The 14,704-nt window shown below is 47.2% G+C and overlaps 34 non-coding genes across 34 annotated transcripts; all 34 read left to right on the plus strand.

The window, feature by feature from the left end:
• The first annotated feature begins 207 nt into the window (after positions 1 to 207).
• Positions 208 to 324, plus strand: LOC136622934 (U5 spliceosomal RNA). Its single transcript, XR_010792110.1, has one exon. It is a non-coding gene; the product is annotated as a U5 spliceosomal RNA (small nuclear RNA).
• Positions 325 to 641: 317 nt separating this feature from the next.
• LOC136622553 (U5 spliceosomal RNA) lies at positions 642 to 758 on the plus strand. Its single transcript, XR_010791764.1, has one exon. It is a non-coding gene; the product is annotated as a U5 spliceosomal RNA (small nuclear RNA).
• Positions 759 to 1,075: 317 nt separating this feature from the next.
• LOC136622112 (U5 spliceosomal RNA) lies at positions 1,076 to 1,192 on the plus strand. The gene has a single exon (XR_010791339.1). It is a non-coding gene; the product is annotated as a U5 spliceosomal RNA (small nuclear RNA).
• A 315-nt stretch (positions 1,193 to 1,507) lies between these two features.
• Positions 1,508 to 1,624, plus strand: LOC136622280 (U5 spliceosomal RNA). Its single transcript, XR_010791502.1, has one exon. It is a non-coding gene; the product is annotated as a U5 spliceosomal RNA (small nuclear RNA).
• Positions 1,625 to 1,941: 317 nt separating this feature from the next.
• LOC136622935 (U5 spliceosomal RNA) lies at positions 1,942 to 2,058 on the plus strand. The gene has a single exon (XR_010792111.1). It is a non-coding gene; the product is annotated as a U5 spliceosomal RNA (small nuclear RNA).
• Positions 2,059 to 2,375: 317 nt separating this feature from the next.
• LOC136622936 (U5 spliceosomal RNA) lies at positions 2,376 to 2,492 on the plus strand. The gene has a single exon (XR_010792112.1). It is a non-coding gene; the product is annotated as a U5 spliceosomal RNA (small nuclear RNA).
• A 317-nt stretch (positions 2,493 to 2,809) lies between these two features.
• On the plus strand, positions 2,810 to 2,926 carry LOC136622476 (U5 spliceosomal RNA). Its single transcript, XR_010791690.1, has one exon. It is a non-coding gene; the product is annotated as a U5 spliceosomal RNA (small nuclear RNA).
• A 315-nt stretch (positions 2,927 to 3,241) lies between these two features.
• LOC136622321 (U5 spliceosomal RNA) lies at positions 3,242 to 3,358 on the plus strand. Its single transcript, XR_010791542.1, has one exon. It is a non-coding gene; the product is annotated as a U5 spliceosomal RNA (small nuclear RNA).
• Positions 3,359 to 3,675: 317 nt separating this feature from the next.
• LOC136622937 (U5 spliceosomal RNA) lies at positions 3,676 to 3,792 on the plus strand. The gene has a single exon (XR_010792113.1). It is a non-coding gene; the product is annotated as a U5 spliceosomal RNA (small nuclear RNA).
• A 317-nt stretch (positions 3,793 to 4,109) lies between these two features.
• On the plus strand, positions 4,110 to 4,226 carry LOC136622939 (U5 spliceosomal RNA). The gene has a single exon (XR_010792115.1). It is a non-coding gene; the product is annotated as a U5 spliceosomal RNA (small nuclear RNA).
• A 309-nt stretch (positions 4,227 to 4,535) lies between these two features.
• LOC136622940 (U5 spliceosomal RNA) lies at positions 4,536 to 4,652 on the plus strand. Its single transcript, XR_010792116.1, has one exon. It is a non-coding gene; the product is annotated as a U5 spliceosomal RNA (small nuclear RNA).
• A 309-nt stretch (positions 4,653 to 4,961) lies between these two features.
• LOC136622941 (U5 spliceosomal RNA) lies at positions 4,962 to 5,078 on the plus strand. The gene has a single exon (XR_010792117.1). It is a non-coding gene; the product is annotated as a U5 spliceosomal RNA (small nuclear RNA).
• A 317-nt stretch (positions 5,079 to 5,395) lies between these two features.
• On the plus strand, positions 5,396 to 5,512 carry LOC136622554 (U5 spliceosomal RNA). Its single transcript, XR_010791765.1, has one exon. It is a non-coding gene; the product is annotated as a U5 spliceosomal RNA (small nuclear RNA).
• Positions 5,513 to 5,829: 317 nt separating this feature from the next.
• Positions 5,830 to 5,946, plus strand: LOC136622942 (U5 spliceosomal RNA). The gene has a single exon (XR_010792118.1). It is a non-coding gene; the product is annotated as a U5 spliceosomal RNA (small nuclear RNA).
• Positions 5,947 to 6,255: 309 nt separating this feature from the next.
• On the plus strand, positions 6,256 to 6,372 carry LOC136622943 (U5 spliceosomal RNA). The gene has a single exon (XR_010792119.1). It is a non-coding gene; the product is annotated as a U5 spliceosomal RNA (small nuclear RNA).
• A 317-nt stretch (positions 6,373 to 6,689) lies between these two features.
• LOC136622322 (U5 spliceosomal RNA) lies at positions 6,690 to 6,806 on the plus strand. The gene has a single exon (XR_010791543.1). It is a non-coding gene; the product is annotated as a U5 spliceosomal RNA (small nuclear RNA).
• A 317-nt stretch (positions 6,807 to 7,123) lies between these two features.
• On the plus strand, positions 7,124 to 7,240 carry LOC136622944 (U5 spliceosomal RNA). Its single transcript, XR_010792120.1, has one exon. It is a non-coding gene; the product is annotated as a U5 spliceosomal RNA (small nuclear RNA).
• A 309-nt stretch (positions 7,241 to 7,549) lies between these two features.
• Positions 7,550 to 7,666, plus strand: LOC136622945 (U5 spliceosomal RNA). Its single transcript, XR_010792121.1, has one exon. It is a non-coding gene; the product is annotated as a U5 spliceosomal RNA (small nuclear RNA).
• A 317-nt stretch (positions 7,667 to 7,983) lies between these two features.
• On the plus strand, positions 7,984 to 8,100 carry LOC136622555 (U5 spliceosomal RNA). The gene has a single exon (XR_010791766.1). It is a non-coding gene; the product is annotated as a U5 spliceosomal RNA (small nuclear RNA).
• Positions 8,101 to 8,417: 317 nt separating this feature from the next.
• Positions 8,418 to 8,534, plus strand: LOC136622291 (U5 spliceosomal RNA). Its single transcript, XR_010791512.1, has one exon. It is a non-coding gene; the product is annotated as a U5 spliceosomal RNA (small nuclear RNA).
• A 317-nt stretch (positions 8,535 to 8,851) lies between these two features.
• LOC136622499 (U5 spliceosomal RNA) lies at positions 8,852 to 8,968 on the plus strand. The gene has a single exon (XR_010791713.1). It is a non-coding gene; the product is annotated as a U5 spliceosomal RNA (small nuclear RNA).
• A 309-nt stretch (positions 8,969 to 9,277) lies between these two features.
• On the plus strand, positions 9,278 to 9,394 carry LOC136622946 (U5 spliceosomal RNA). The gene has a single exon (XR_010792122.1). It is a non-coding gene; the product is annotated as a U5 spliceosomal RNA (small nuclear RNA).
• Positions 9,395 to 9,711: 317 nt separating this feature from the next.
• LOC136622947 (U5 spliceosomal RNA) lies at positions 9,712 to 9,828 on the plus strand. Its single transcript, XR_010792123.1, has one exon. It is a non-coding gene; the product is annotated as a U5 spliceosomal RNA (small nuclear RNA).
• Positions 9,829 to 10,145: 317 nt separating this feature from the next.
• On the plus strand, positions 10,146 to 10,262 carry LOC136622948 (U5 spliceosomal RNA). The gene has a single exon (XR_010792124.1). It is a non-coding gene; the product is annotated as a U5 spliceosomal RNA (small nuclear RNA).
• A 317-nt stretch (positions 10,263 to 10,579) lies between these two features.
• On the plus strand, positions 10,580 to 10,696 carry LOC136622556 (U5 spliceosomal RNA). Its single transcript, XR_010791767.1, has one exon. It is a non-coding gene; the product is annotated as a U5 spliceosomal RNA (small nuclear RNA).
• Positions 10,697 to 11,013: 317 nt separating this feature from the next.
• On the plus strand, positions 11,014 to 11,130 carry LOC136622417 (U5 spliceosomal RNA). The gene has a single exon (XR_010791634.1). It is a non-coding gene; the product is annotated as a U5 spliceosomal RNA (small nuclear RNA).
• A 317-nt stretch (positions 11,131 to 11,447) lies between these two features.
• LOC136622620 (U5 spliceosomal RNA) lies at positions 11,448 to 11,567 on the plus strand. Its single transcript, XR_010791827.1, has one exon. It is a non-coding gene; the product is annotated as a U5 spliceosomal RNA (small nuclear RNA).
• A 302-nt stretch (positions 11,568 to 11,869) lies between these two features.
• Positions 11,870 to 11,986, plus strand: LOC136622951 (U5 spliceosomal RNA). Its single transcript, XR_010792126.1, has one exon. It is a non-coding gene; the product is annotated as a U5 spliceosomal RNA (small nuclear RNA).
• Positions 11,987 to 12,302: 316 nt separating this feature from the next.
• On the plus strand, positions 12,303 to 12,419 carry LOC136622247 (U5 spliceosomal RNA). The gene has a single exon (XR_010791471.1). It is a non-coding gene; the product is annotated as a U5 spliceosomal RNA (small nuclear RNA).
• Positions 12,420 to 12,736: 317 nt separating this feature from the next.
• LOC136622952 (U5 spliceosomal RNA) lies at positions 12,737 to 12,853 on the plus strand. The gene has a single exon (XR_010792127.1). It is a non-coding gene; the product is annotated as a U5 spliceosomal RNA (small nuclear RNA).
• A 309-nt stretch (positions 12,854 to 13,162) lies between these two features.
• LOC136622953 (U5 spliceosomal RNA) lies at positions 13,163 to 13,279 on the plus strand. Its single transcript, XR_010792128.1, has one exon. It is a non-coding gene; the product is annotated as a U5 spliceosomal RNA (small nuclear RNA).
• A 317-nt stretch (positions 13,280 to 13,596) lies between these two features.
• Positions 13,597 to 13,713, plus strand: LOC136622954 (U5 spliceosomal RNA). The gene has a single exon (XR_010792129.1). It is a non-coding gene; the product is annotated as a U5 spliceosomal RNA (small nuclear RNA).
• Positions 13,714 to 14,030: 317 nt separating this feature from the next.
• LOC136622955 (U5 spliceosomal RNA) lies at positions 14,031 to 14,147 on the plus strand. Its single transcript, XR_010792130.1, has one exon. It is a non-coding gene; the product is annotated as a U5 spliceosomal RNA (small nuclear RNA).
• Positions 14,148 to 14,464: 317 nt separating this feature from the next.
• On the plus strand, positions 14,465 to 14,581 carry LOC136622505 (U5 spliceosomal RNA). The gene has a single exon (XR_010791719.1). It is a non-coding gene; the product is annotated as a U5 spliceosomal RNA (small nuclear RNA).
• Positions 14,582 to 14,704: the final 123 nt, after the last annotated feature.

The following is a 14,704-nucleotide window of genomic DNA, read 5'->3' on the forward strand; positions in this document are numbered from 1 at the left end:
AAAGATGTGATCCTGGCTGATTGTGCACAATTACCCAAGGCAGCCAGAATCCTGTCAACAGTTCCTGAACAGGGGCCTTATTTGCATACTGCAGAAGTGAAGGATTCTGGCTGGTTGTGCACAATTTCTCATTTTGCCTCTTTTCCGGGTGGTCTCCCTAGGCTAAGAGAGCACTGCAGCGGTGGTGGCAGGAACCCCTTGCCCATTATGCTCTGGTTTCTCTTCAGAACGTATAAATCTTTCGCCTTTTACTAAAGATTTCCGTGGAGAGGAGCAACACTGAGTTTTGTAGCAATTTTTGCATGCTCCAGTTTTGCTGGGGCTTCCTTATTCTGGTGAAAAAAGAGAGCGTGCTGTTTCTGAATGTGTTAACTGATCCTGAATGGGGGTCCTCATTTGCATGTTGCAGAAGCAAAGCATCCTGGGAAAGATGTGATCCTGGCTGATTGTGCACAATTACCCAAGGCAGCCAGAATCCTGTCAACAGTTCCTGAACAGGGGCCTTATTTGCATACTGCAGAAGTGAAGGATTCTGGCTGGTTGTGCACAATTTCTCATTTTGCCTCTTTTCCGGGTGGTCTCCCTAGGCTAAGAGAGCACTGCAGCGGTGGTGGCAGGAGCTGAGGAACCCCTTGCCCATTATGCTCTGGTTTGTCTTCAGAACGTATAAATCTTTCGCCTTTTACTAAAGATTTCCGTGGAGAGGAGCAACACTGAGTTTTGTAGCAATTTTTGCATGCTCCAGTTTTGCTGGGGCTTCCTTATTCTGGTGAAAAAAGAGAGAGTGCTGTTTCCGAATGTGTTAACTGATCCTGAATGGGGGTCCTCATTTGCATGTTGCAGAAGCAAAGCATCCTGGGAAAGATGTGATCCTGGCTGATTGTGCACAATTACCCAAGGCAGCCAGAATCCTGTCAACAGTTCCTGAACAGGGGCCTTATTTGCATACTGCAGAAGTGAAGGATTCTGGCTGGTTGTGCACAATTTCTCATTTTGCCTCTTTTCCGGGTGGTCTCCCTAGGCTAAGAGAGCACTGCAGCGGTGGTGGCAGGAGCTGAGGAACCCCTTGCCCATTATGCTCTGGTTTCTCTTCAGAACGTATAAATCTTTCGCCTTTTACTAAAGATTTCCGTGGAGAGGAGCAACACTGAGTTTTGTAGCAATTTTTGAATGCTCCAGTTTTGCTGGGGCTTCCTTATTCTGGTGAAAAAAGAGAGTGCTGTTTCCGAATGTGTTAACTGATCCTGAATGGGGGTCCTCATTTGCATGTTGCAGAAGCAAAGCTTCCTGGGAAAGATGTGATCCTGGCTGATTGTGCACAATTACCCAAGGCAGCCAGAATCCTGTCAACAGTTCCTGAACAGGGGCCTTATTTGCATACTGCAGAAGTGAAGGATTCTGGCTGGTTGTGCACAAGTTCTCATTTTGCCTCTTTTCCGGGTGGTCTCCCTAGGCTAAGAGAGCACTGCAGCGGTGGTGGCAGGAGCTGAGGAACCCCTTGCCCATTATGCTCTGGTTTCTCTTCAGAACGTATAAATCTTTCGCCTTTTACTAAAGATTTCCGTGTAGAGGAGCAACACTGAGTTTTGTAGCAATTTTTGCATGCTCCAGTTTTGCTGGGGCTTCCTTATTCTGGTGAAAAAAGAGAGCGTGCTGTTTCCGAATGTGTTAACTGATCCTGAATGGGGGTCCTCATTTGCATGTTGCAGAAGCAAAGCATCCTGGGAAAGATGTGATCCTGGCTGATTGTGCACAATTACCCAAGGCAGCCAGAATCCTGTCAACAGTTCCTGAACAGGGGCCTTATTTGCATACTGCAGAAGTGAAGGATTCTGGCTGGTTGTGCACAATTTCTCATTTTGCCTCTTTTCCGGGTGGTCTCCCTAGGCTAAGAGAGCACTGCAGCGGTGGTGGCAGGAGCTGAGGAACCCCTTGCCCATTATGCTCTGGTTTCTCTTCAGAACGTATAAATCTTTCGCCTTTTACTAAAGATTTCCGTGGAGAGGAGCAACACTGAGTTTTGTAGCAATTTTTGCATGCTCCAGTTTTGCTGGGGCTTCCTTATTCTGGTGAAAAAAGAGAGAGTGCTGTTTCCGAATGTGTTAACTGATCCTGAATGGGGGTCCTCATTTGCATGTTGCAGAAGCAAAGCATCCTGGGAAAGATGTGATCCTGGCTGATTGTGCACAATTACCCAAGGCAGCCAGAATCCTGTCAACAGTTCCTGAACAGGGGCCTTATTTGCATACTGCAGAAGTGAAGGATTCTGGCTGGTTGTGCACAATTTCTCATTTTGCCTCTTTTCCGGGTGGTCTCCCTAGGCTAAGAGAGCACTGCAGCGGTGGTGGCAGGAGCTGAGGAACCCCTTGCCCATTATGCTCTGGTTTCTCTTCAGAACGTATAAATCTTTCGCCTTTTACTAAAGATTTCCGTGGAGAGGAGCAACACTGAGTTTTGTAGCAATTTTTGCATGCTCCAGTTTTGCTGGGGCTTCCTTATTCTGGTGAAAAAAGAGAGAGTGCTGTTTCCGAATGTGTTAACTGATCCTGAATGGGGGTCCTCATTTGCATGTTGCAGAAGCAAAGCATCCTGGGAAAGATGTGATCCTGGCTGATTGTGCACAATTACCCAAGGCAGCCAGAATCCTGTCAACAGTTCCTGAACAGGGGCCTTATTTGCATACTGCAGAAGTGAAGGATTCTGGCTGGTTGTGCACAATTTCTCATTTTGCCTCTTTTCCGGGTGGTCTCCCTAGGCTAAGAGAGCACTGCAGCGGTGGTGGCAGGAGCTGAGGAACCCCTTGCCCATTATGCTCTGGTTTCTCTTCAGAACGTATAAATCTTTCGCCTTTTATTAAAGATTTCCGTGGAGAGGAGCAACACTGAGTTTTGTAGCAATTTTTGAATGCTCCAGTTTTGCTGGGGCTTCCTTATTCTGGTGAAAAAAGAGAGTGCTGTTTCCGAATGTGTTAACTGATCCTGAATGGGGGTCCTCATTTGCATGTTGCAGAAGCAAAGCTTCCTGGGAAAGATGTGATCCTGGCTGATTGTGCACAATTACCCAAGGCAGCCAGAATCCTGTCAACAGTTCCTGAACAGGGGCCTTATTTGCATACTGCAGAAGTGAAGGATTCTGGCTGGTTGTGCACAAGTTCTCATTTTGCCTCTTTTCCGGGTGGTCTCCCTAGGCTAAGAGAGCACTGCAGCGGTGGTGGCAGGAGCTGAGGAACCCCTTGCCCATTATGCTCTGGTTTCTCTTCAGAATGTATAAATCTTTCGCCTTTTACTAAAGATTTCCGTGGAGAGGAGCAACACTGAGTTTTGTAGCAATTTTTGCATGCTCCAGTTTTGCTGGGGCTTCCTTATTCTGGTGAAAAAAGAGAGCGTGCTGTTTCCGAATGTGTTAACTGATCCTGAATGGGGGTCCTCATTTGCATGTTGCAGAAGCAAAGCATCCTGGGAAAGATGTGATCCTGGCTGATTGTGCACAATTACCCAAGGCAGCCAGAATCCTGTCAACAGTTCCTGAACAGGGGCCTTATTTGCATACTGCAGAAGTGAAGGATTCTGGCTGGTTGTGCACAATTTCTCATTTTGCCTCTTTTCCGGGTGGTCTCCCTAGGCTAAGAGAGCACTGCAGCGGTGGTGGCAGGAGCTGAGGAACCCCTTGCCCATTATGCTCTGGTTTCTCTTCAGAACGTATAAATCTTTCGCCTTTTACTAAAGATTTCCGTGGAGAGGAGCAACACTGAGTTTTGTAGCAATTTTTGCATGCTCCAGTTTTGCTGGGGCTTCCTTATTCTGGTGAAAAAAGAGAGAGTGCTGTTTCCGAATGTGTTAACTGATCCTGAATGGGGGTCCTCATTTGCATGTTGCAGAAGCAAAGCATCCTGGGAAAGATGTGATCCTGGCTGATTGTGCACAATTACCCAAGGCAGCCAGAATCCTGTCAACAGTTCCTGAACAGGGGCCTTATTTGCATACTGCAGAAGTGAAGGATTCTGGCTGGTTGTGCACAATTTCTCATTTTGCCTCTTTTCCGGATGGTCTCCCTAGGCTAAGAGAGCACTGCAGCGGTGGTGGCAGGAGCTGAGGAACCCCTTGCCCATTATGCTCTGGTTTCTCTTCAGAACGTATAAATCTTTCGCCTTTTACTAAAGATTTCCGTGGAGAGGAGCAACACTGAGTTTTGTAGCAATTTTTGCATGCTCCAGTTTTGCTGGGGCTTCCTTATTCTGGTGAAAAAAGAGAGAGTGCTGTTTCCGAATGTGTTAACTGATCCTGAATGGGGGTCCTCATTTGCATGTTGCAGAAGCAAAGCATCCTGGGAAAGATGTGATCCTGGCTGATTGTGCACAATTACCCAAGGCAGCCAGAATCCTGTCAACAGTTCCTGAACAGGGGCCTTATTTGCATACTGCAGAAGTGAAGGATTCTGGCTGGTTGTGCACAATTTCTCATTTTGCCTCTTTTCCGGGTGGTCTCCCTAGGCTAAGAGAGCACTGCAGCGGTGGTGGCAGGAACCCCTTGCCCATTATGCTCTGGTTTCTCTTCAGAACGTATAAATCTTTCGCCTTTTACTAAAGATTTCCGTGGAGAGGAGCAACACTGAGTTTTGTAGCAATTTTTGCATGCTCCAGTTTTGCTGGGGCTTCCTTATTCTGGTGAAAAAAGAGAGAGTGCTGTTTCCGAATGTGTTAACTGATCCTGAATGGGGGTCCTCATTTGCATGTTGCAGAAGCAAAGCATCCTGGGAAAGATGTGATCCTGGCTGATTGTGCACAATTACCCAAGGCAGCCAGAATCCTGTCAACAGTTCCTGAACAGGGGCCTTATTTGCATACTGCAGAAGTGAAGGATTCTGGCTGGTTGTGCACAATTTCTCATTTTGCCTCTTTTCCGGGTGGTCTCCCTAGGCTAAGAGAGCACTGCAGCGGTGGTGGCAGGAACCCCTTGCCCATTATGCTCTGGTTTCTCTTCAGAACGTATAAATCTTTCGCCTTTTACTAAAGATTTCCGTGGAGAGGAGCAACACTGAGTTTTGTAGCAATTTTTGCATGCTCCAGTTTTGCTGGGGCTTCCTTATTCTGGTGAAAAAAGAGAGCGTGCTGTTTCTGAATGTGTTAACTGATCCTGAATGGGGGTCCTCATTTGCATGTTGCAGAAGCAAAGCATCCTGGGAAAGATGTGATCCTGGCTGATTGTGCACAATTACCCAAGGCAGCCAGAATCCTGTCAACAGTTCCTGAACAGGGGCCTTATTTGCATACTGCAGAAGTGAAGGATTCTGGCTGGTTGTGCACAATTTCTCATTTTGCCTCTTTTCCGGGTGGTCTCCCTAGGCTAAGAGAGCACTGCAGCGGTGGTGGCAGGAGCTGAGGAACCCCTTGCCCATTATGCTCTGGTTTGTCTTCAGAACGTATAAATCTTTCGCCTTTTACTAAAGATTTCCGTGGAGAGGAGCAACACTGAGTTTTGTAGCAATTTTTGCATGCTCCAGTTTTGCTGGGGCTTCCTTATTCTGGTGAAAAAAGAGAGAGTGCTGTTTCCGAATGTGTTAACTGATCCTGAATGGGGGTCCTCATTTGCATGTTGCAGAAGCAAAGCATCCTGGGAAAGATGTGATCCTGGCTGATTGTGCACAATTACCCAAGGCAGCCAGAATCCTGTCAACAGTTCCTGAACAGGGGCCTTATTTGCATACTGCAGAAGTGAAGGATTCTGGCTGGTTGTGCACAATTTCTCATTTTGCCTCTTTTCCGGGTGGTCTCCCCAGGCTAAGAGAGCACTGCAGCGGTGGTGGCAGGAGCTGAGGAACCCCTTGCCCATTATGCTCTGGTTTCTCTTCAGAACGTATAAATCTTTCGCCTTTTACTAAAGATTTCCGTGGAGAGGAGCAACACTGAGTTTTGTAGCAATTTTTGCATGCTCCAGTTTTGCTGGGGCTTCCTTATTCTGGTGAAAAAAGAGAGAGTGCTGTTTCCGAATGTGTTAACTGATCCTGAATGGGGGTCCTCATTTGCATGTTGCAGAAGCAAAGCATCCTGGGAAAGATGTGATCCTGGCTGATTGTGCACAATTACCCAAGGCAGCCAGAATCCTGTCAACAGTTCCTGAACAGGGGCCTTATTTGCATACTGCAGAAGTGAAGGATTCTGGCTGGTTGTGCACAATTTCTCATTTTGCCTCTTTTCCGGGTGGTCTCCCTAGGCTAAGAGAGCACTGCAGCGGTGGTGGCAGGAACCCCTTGCCCATTATGCTCTGGTTTCTCTTCAGAACGTATAAATCTTTCGCCTTTTACTAAAGATTTCCGTGGAGAGGAGCAACACTGAGTTTTGTAGCAATTTTTGCATGCTCCAGTTTTGCTGGGGCTTCCTTATTCTGGTGAAAAAAGAGAGCGTGCTGTTTCTGAATGTGTTAACTGATCCTGAATGGGGGTCCTCATTTGCATGTTGCAGAAGCAAAGCATCCTGGGAAAGATGTGATCCTGGCTGATTGTGCACAATTACCCAAGGCAGCCAGAATCCTGTCAACAGTTCCTGAACAGGGGCCTTATTTGCATACTGCAGAAGTGAAGGATTCTGGCTGGTTGTGCACAATTTCTCATTTTGCCTCTTTTCCGGGTGGTCTCCCTAGGCTAAGAGAGCACTGCAGCGGTGGTGGCAGGAGCTGAGGAACCCCTTGCCCATTATGCTCTGGTTTCTCTTCAGAATGTATAAATCTTTCGCCTTTTACTAAAGATTTCCGTGGAGAGGAGCAACACTGAGTTTTGTAGCAATTTTTGCATGCTCCAGTTTTGCTGGGGCTTCCTTATTCTGGTGAAAAAAGAGAGCGTGCTGTTTCCGAATGTGTTAACTGATCCTGAATGGGGGTCCTCATTTGCATGTTGCAGAAGCAAAGCATCCTGGGAAAGATGTGATCCTGGCTGATTGTGCACAATTACCCAAGGCAGCCAGAATCCTGTCAACAGTTCCTGAACAGGGGCCTTATTTGCATACTGCAGAAGTGAAGGATTCTGGCTGGTTGTGCACAATTTCTCATTTTGCCTCTTTTCCGGGTGGTCTCCCTAGGCTAAGAGAGCACTGCAGCGGTGGTGGCAGGAGCTGAGGAACCCCTTGCCCATTATGCTCTGGTTTCTCTTCAGAACGTATAAATCTTTCGCCTTTTACTAAAGATTTCCGTGGAGAGGAGCAACACTGAGTTTTGTAGCAATTTTTGCATGCTCCAGTTTTGCTGGGGCTTCCTTATTCTGGTGAAAAAAGAGAGAGTGCTGTTTCCGAATGTGTTAACTGATCCTGAATGGGGGTCCTCATTTGCATGTTGCAGAAGCAAAGCATCCTGGGAAAGATGTGATCCTGGCTGATTGTGCACAATTACCCAAGGCAGCCAGAATCCTGTCAACAGTTCCTGAACAGGGGCCTTATTTGCATACTGCAGAAGTGAAGGATTCTGGCTGGTTGTGCACAATTTCTCATTTTGCCTCTTTTCCGGGTGGTCTCCCTAGGCTAAGAGAGCACTGCAGCGGTGGTGGCAGGAACCCCTTGCCCATTATGCTCTGGTTTCTCTTCAGAACGTATAAATCTTTCGCCTTTTACTAAAGATTTCCGTGGAGAGGAGCAACACTGAGTTTTGTAGCAATTTTTGCATGCTCCAGTTTTGCTGGGGCTTCCTTATTCTGGTGAAAAAAGAGAGCGTGCTGTTTCTGAATGTGTTAACTGATCCTGAATGGGGGTCCTCATTTGCATGTTGCAGAAGCAAAGCATCCTGGGAAAGATGTGATCCTGGCTGATTGTGCACAATTACCCAAGGCAGCCAGAATCCTGTCAACAGTTCCTGAACAGGGGCCTTATTTGCATACTGCAGAAGTGAAGGATTCTGGCTGGTTGTGCACAATTTCTCATTTTGCCTCTTTTCCGGGTGGTCTCCCTAGGCTAAGAGAGCACTGCAGCGGTGGTGGCAGGAGCTGAGGAACCCCTTGCCCATTATGCTCTGGTTTGTCTTCAGAACGTATAAATCTTTCGCCTTTTACTAAAGATTTCCGTGGAGAGGAGCAACACTGAGTTTTGTAGCAATTTTTGCATGCTCCAGTTTTGCTGGGGCTTCCTTATTCTGGTGAAAAAAGAGAGAGTGCTGTTTCCGAATGTGTTAACTGATCCTGAATGGGGGTCCTCATTTGCATGTTGCAGAAGCAAAGCATCCTGGGAAAGATGTGATCCTGGCTGATTGTGCACAATTACCCAAGGCAGCCAGAATCCTGTCAACAGTTCCTGAACAGGGGCCTTATTTGCATACTGCAGAAGTGAAGGATTCTGGCTGGTTGTGCACAATTTCTCATTTTGCCTCTTTTCCGGGTGGTCTCCCTAGGCTAAGAGAGCACTGCAGCGGTGGTGGCAGGAGCTGAGGAACCCCTTGCCCATTATGCTCTGGTTTCTCTTCAGAACGTATAAATCTTTCGCCTTTTACTAAAGATTTCCGTGGAGAGGAGCAACACTGAGTTTTGTAGCAATTTTTGCATGCTCCTGTTTTGCTGGGGCTTCCTTATTCTGGTGAAAAAAGAGAGAGTGCTGTTTCCGAATGTGTTAACTGATCCTGAATGGGGGTCCTCATTTGCATGTTGCAGAAGCAAAGCATCCTGGGAAAGATGTGATCCTGGCTGATTGTGCACAATTACCCAAGGCAGCCAGAATCCTGTCAACAGTTCCTGAACAGGGGCCTTATTTGCATACTGCAGAAGTGAAGGATTCTGGCTGGTTGTGCACAATTTCTCATTTTGCCTCTTTTCCGGGTGGTCTCCCTAGGCTAAGAGAGCACTGCAGCGGTGGTGGCAGGAGCTGAGGAACCCCTTGCCCATTATGCTCTGGTTTCTCTTCAGAACGTATAAATCTTTCGCCTTTTACTAAAGATTTCCGTGGAGAGGAGCAACACTGAATTTTGTAGCAATTTTTGCATGCTCCAGTTTTGCTGGGGCTTCCTTATTCTGGTGAAAAAAGAGAGAGTGCTGTTTCCGAATGTGTTAACTGATCCTGAATGGGGGTCCTCATTTGCATGTTGCAGAAGCAAAGCATCCTGGGAAAGATGTGATCCTGGCTGATTGTGCACAATTACCCAAGGCAGCCAGAATCCTGTCAACAGTTCCTGAACAGGGGCCTTATTTGCATACTGCAGAAGTGAAGGATTCTGGCTGGTTGTGCACAATTTCTCATTTTGCCTCTTTTCCGGGTGGTCTCCCTAGGCTAAGAGAGCACTGCAGCGGTGGTGGCAGGAACCCCTTGCCCATTATGCTCTGGTTTCTCTTCAGAACGTATAAATCTTTCGCCTTTTACTAAAGATTTCCGTGGAGAGGAGCAACACTGAGTTTTGTAGCAATTTTTGCATGCTCCAGTTTTGCTGGGGCTTCCTTATTCTGGTGAAAAAAGAGAGAGTGCTGTTTCCGAATGTGTTAACTGATCCTGAATGGGGGTCCTCATTTGCATGTTGCAGAAGCAAAGCATCCTGGGAAAGATGTGATCCTGGCTGATTGTGCACAATTACCCAAGGCAGCCAGAATCCTGTCAACAGTTCCTGAACAGGGGCCTTATTTGCATACTGCAGAAGTGAAGGATTCTGGCTGGTTGTGCACAATTTCTCATTTTGCCTCTTTTCCGGGTGGTCTCCCCAGGCTAAGAGAGCACTGCAGCGGTGGTGGCAGGAGCTGAGGAACCCCTTGCCCATTATGCTCTGGTTTCTCTTCAGAACGTATAAATCTTTCGCCTTTTACTAAAGATTTCCGTGGAGAGGAGCAACACTGAGTTTTGTAGCAATTTTTGCATGCTCCAGTTTTGCTGGGGCTTCCTTATTCTGGTGAAAAAAGAGAGAGTGCTGTTTCCGAATGTGTTAACTGATCCTGAATGGGGGTCCTCATTTGCATGTTGCAGAAGCAAAGCATCCTGGGAAAGATGTGATCCTGGCTGATTGTGCACAATTACCCAAGGCAGCCAGAATCCTGTCAACAGTTCCTGAACAGGGGCCTTATTTGCATACTGCAGAAGTGAAGGATTCTGGCTGGTTGTGCACAATTTCTCATTTTGCCTCTTTTCCGGGTGGTCTCCCTAGGCTAAGAGAGCACTGCAGCGGTGGTGGCAGGAGCTGAGGAACCCCTTGCCCATTATGCTCTGGTTTCTCTTCAGAACGTATAAATCTTTCGCCTTTTACTAAAGATTTCCGTGGAGAGGAGCAACACTGAGTTTTGTAGCAATTTTTGCATGCTCCAGTTTTGCTGGGGCTTCCTTATTCTGGTGAAAAAAGAGAGCGTGCTGTTTCCGAATGTGTTAACTGATCCTGAATGGGGGTCCTCATTTGCATGTAGCAGAAGCAAAGCATCCTGGGAAAGATGTGATCCTGGCTGATTGTGCACAATTACCCAAGGCAGCCAGAATCCTGTCAACAGTTCCTGAACAGGGGCCTTATTTGCATACTGCAGAAGTGAAGGATTCTGGCTGGTTGTGCACAATTTCTCATTTTGCCTCTTTTCCGGGTGGTCTCCCTAGGCTAAGAGAGCACTGCAGCGGTGGTGGCAGGAGCTGAGGAACCCCTTGCCCATTATGCTCTGGTTTGTCTTCAGAACGTATAAATCTTTCGCCTTTTACTAAAGATTTCCGTGGAGAGGAGCAACACTGAGTTTTGTAGCAATTTTTGCATGCTCCAGTTTTGCTGGGGCTTCCTTATTCTGGTGAAAAAAGAGAGAGTGCTGTTTCCGAATGTGTTAACTGATCCTGAATGGGGGTCCTCATTTGCATGTTGCAGAAGCAAAGCATCCTGGGAAAGATGTGATCCTGGCTGATTGTGCACAATTACCCAAGGCAGCCAGAATCCTGTCAACAGTTCCTGAACAGGGGCCTTATTTGCATACTGCAGAAGTGAAGGATTCTGGCTGGTTGTGCACAATTTCTCATTTTGCCTCTTTTCCGGGTGGTCTCCCTAGGCTAAGAGAGCACTGCAGCGGTGGTGGCAGGAGCTGAGGAACCCCTTGCCCATTATGCTCTGGTTTCTCTTCAGAACGTATGAATCTTTCGCCTTTTACTAAAGATTTCCGTGGAGAGGAGCAACACTGAGTTTTGTAGCAATTTTTGCATGCTCCAGTTTTGCTGGGGCTTCCTTATTCTGGTGAAAAAAGAGAGAGTGCTGTTTCCGAATGTGTTAACTGATCCTGAATGGGGGTCCTCATTTGCATGTTGCAGAAGCAAAGCATCCTGGGAAAGATGTGATCCTGGCTGATTGTGCACAATTACCCAAGGCAGCCAGAATCCTGTCAACAGTTCCTGAACAGGGGCCTTATTTGCATACTGCAGAAGTGAAGGATTCTGGCTGGTTGTGCACAATTTCTCATTTTGCCTCTTTTCCGGGTGGTCTCCCTAGGCTAAGAGAGCACTGCAGCGGTGGTGGCAGGAGCTGAGGAACCCCTTGCCCATTATGCTCTGGTTTCTCTTCAGAACGTATAAATCTTTCGCCTTTTACTAAAGATTTCCGTGGAGAGGAGCAACACTGAGTTTTGTAGCAATTTTTGCATGCTCCAGTTCCTTATTCTGGTGAAAAAAGAGAGAGTGCTGTTTCCGAATGTGTTAACTGATCCTGAATGGGGGTCCTCATTTGCATGTTGCAGAAGCAAAGCATCCTGGGAAAGATGTGATCCTGGCTGATTGTGCACAATTACCCAAGGCAGCCAGAATCCTGTCAACAGTTCCTGAACAGGGGCCTTATTTGCATACTGCAGAAGTGAAGGATTCTGGCTGGTTGTGCACAATTTCTCATTTTGCCTCTTTTCCGGGTGGTCTCCCTAGGCTAAGAGAGCACTGCAGCGGTGGTGGCAGGAGCTGAGGAACCCCTTGCCCATTATGCTCTGGTTTCTCTTCAGAACGTATAAATCTTTCGCCTTTTACTAAAGATTTCCGTGGAGAGGAGCAACACTGAGTTTTGTAGCAATTTTTGCATGCTCCAGTTTTGCTGGGGCTTCCTTATTCTGGTGAAAAAAGAGAGAGTGCTGTTTCCGAATGTGTTAACTGATCCTGAATGGGGGTCCTCATTTGCATGTTGCAGAAGCAAAGCATCCTGGGAAAGATGTGATCCTGGCTGATTGTGCACAATTACCCAAGGCAGCCAGAATCCTGTCAACAGTTCCTGAACAGGGGCCTTATTTGCATACTGCAGAAGTGAAGGATTCTGGCTGGTTGTGCACAATTTCTCATTTTGCCTCTTTTCTGGGTGGTCTCCCTAGGCTAAGAGAGCACTGCAGCGGTGGTGGCAGGAGCTGAGGAACCCCTTGCCCATTTTCTCTGGTTTCTCTTCAGAACGTATAAATCTTTCGCCTTTTACTAAAGATTTCCGTGGAGAGGAGCAACACTGAGTTTTGTAGCAATTTTTGCATGCTCCAGTTTTGCTGGGGCTTCCTTATTCTGGTGAAAAAAGAGAGCGTGCTGTTTCCGAATGTGTTAACTGATCCTGAATGGGGGTCCTCATTTGCATGTTGCAGAAGCAAAGCATCCTGGGAAAGATGTGATCCTGGCTGATTGTGCACAATTACCCAAGGCAGCCAGAATCCTGTCAACAGTTCCTGAACAGGGGCCTTATTTGCATAGTGCAGAAGTGAAGGATTCTGGCTGGTTGTGCACAATTTCTCATTTTGCCTCTTTTCCGGGTGGTCTCCCTAGGCTAAGAGAGCACTGCAGCGGTGGTGGCAGGAGCTGAGGAACCCCTTGCCCATTATGCTCTGGTTTCTCTTCAGAACGTATAAATCTTTCGCCTTTTACTAAAGATTTCCGTGGAGAGGAGCAACACTGAGTTTTGTAGCAATTTTTGCATGCTCCAGTTTTGCTGGGGCTTCCTTATTCTGGTGAAAAAAGAGAGAGTGCTGTTTCCGAATGTGTTAACTGATCCTGAATGGGGGTCCTCATTTGCATGTTGCAGAAGCAAAGCATCCTGGGAAAGATGTGATCCTGGCTGATTGTGCACAATTACCCAAGGCAGCCAGAATCCTGTCAACAGTTCCTGAACAGGGGCCTTATTTGCATACTGCAGAAGTGAAGGATTCTGGCTGGTTGTGCACAATTTCTCATTTTGCCTCTTTTCCGGGTGGTCTCCCTAGGCTAAGAGAGCACTGCAGCGGTGGTGGCAGGAACCCCTTGCCCATTATGCTCTGGTTTCTCTTCAGAACGTATAAATCTTTCGCCTTTTACTAAAGATTTCCGTGGAGAGGAGCAACACTGAGTTTTGTAGCAATTTTTGCATGCTCCAGTTTTGCTGGGGCTTCCTTATTCTGGTGAAAAAAGAGAGAGTGCTGTTTCCGAATGTGTTAACTGATCCTGAATGGGGGTCCTCATTTGCATGTTGCAGAAGCAAAGCATCCTGGGAAAGATGTGATCCTGGCTGATTGTGCACAATTACCCAAGGCAGCCAGAATCCTGTCAACAGTTCCTGAACAGGGGCCTTATTTGCATACTGCAGAAGTGAAGGATTCTGGCTGGTTGTGCACAATTTCTCATTTTGCCTCTTTTCCGGGTGGTCTCCCTAGGCTAAGAGAGCACTGCAGCGGTGGTGGCAGGAGCTGAGGAACCCCTTGCCCATTATGCTCTGGTTTCTCTTCAGAACGTATAAATCTTTCGCCTTTTACTAAAGATTTCCGTGGAGAGGAGCAACACTGAGTTTTGTAGCAATTTTTGCATGCTCCAGTTTTGCTGGGGCTTCCTTATTCTGGTGAAAAAAGAGAGCGTGCTGTTTCCGAATGTGTTAACTGATCCTGAATGGGGGTCCTCATTTGCATGTAGCAGAAGCAAAGCATCCTGGGAAAGATGTGATCCTGGCTGATTGTGCACAATTACCCAAGGCAGCCAGAATCCTGTCAACAGTTCCTGAACAGGGGCCTTATTTGCATACTGCAGAAGTGAAGGATTCTGGCTGGTTGTGCACAATTTCTCATTTTGCCTCTTTTCCGGGTGGTCTCCCTAGGCTAAGAGAGCACTGCAGCGGTGGTGGCAGGAGCTGAGGAACCCCTTGCCCATTATGCTCTGGTTTCTCTTCAGAACGTATAAATCTTTCGCCTTTTACTAAAGATTTCCGTGGAGAGGAGCAACACTGAGTTTTGTAGCAATTTTTGCATGCTCCAGTTTTGCTGGGGCTTCCTTATTCTGGTGAAAAAAGAGAGAGTGCTGTTTCCGAATGTGTTAACTGATCCTGAATGGGGGTCCTCATTTGCATGTTGCAGAAGCAAAGCATCCTGGGAAAGATGTGATCCTGGCTGATTGTGCACAATTACCCAAGGCAGCCAGAATCCTGTCAACAGTTCCTGAACAGGGGCCTTATTTGCATACTGCAGAAGTGAAGGATTCTGGCTGGTTGTGCACAATTTCTCATTTTGCCTCTTTTCCGGGTGGTCTCCCTAGGCTAAGAGAGCACTGCAGCGGTGGTGGCAGGAGCTGAGGAACCCCTTGCCCATTATGCTCTGGTTTCTCTTCAGAACGTATAAATCTTTCGCCTTTTACTAAAGATTTCCTTGGAGAGGAGCAACACTGAGTTTTGTAGCAATTTTTGCATGCTCCAGTTTTGCTGGGGCTTCCTTATTCTGGTGAAAAAAGAGAGAGTGCTGTTTCCGAATGTGTTAACTGATCCTGAATGGGGGTCCTCATTTGCATGTTGCAGAAGCAAAGCATCCTGGGAAAGATGTGATCCTGGCTGAT

Source organism: Eleutherodactylus coqui, chromosome 3 (assembly GCF_035609145.1).
Source record: "Eleutherodactylus coqui strain aEleCoq1 chromosome 3, aEleCoq1.hap1, whole genome shotgun sequence".
Lineage (NCBI taxonomy): Eukaryota > Metazoa > Chordata > Amphibia > Anura > Eleutherodactylidae > Eleutherodactylus > Eleutherodactylus coqui.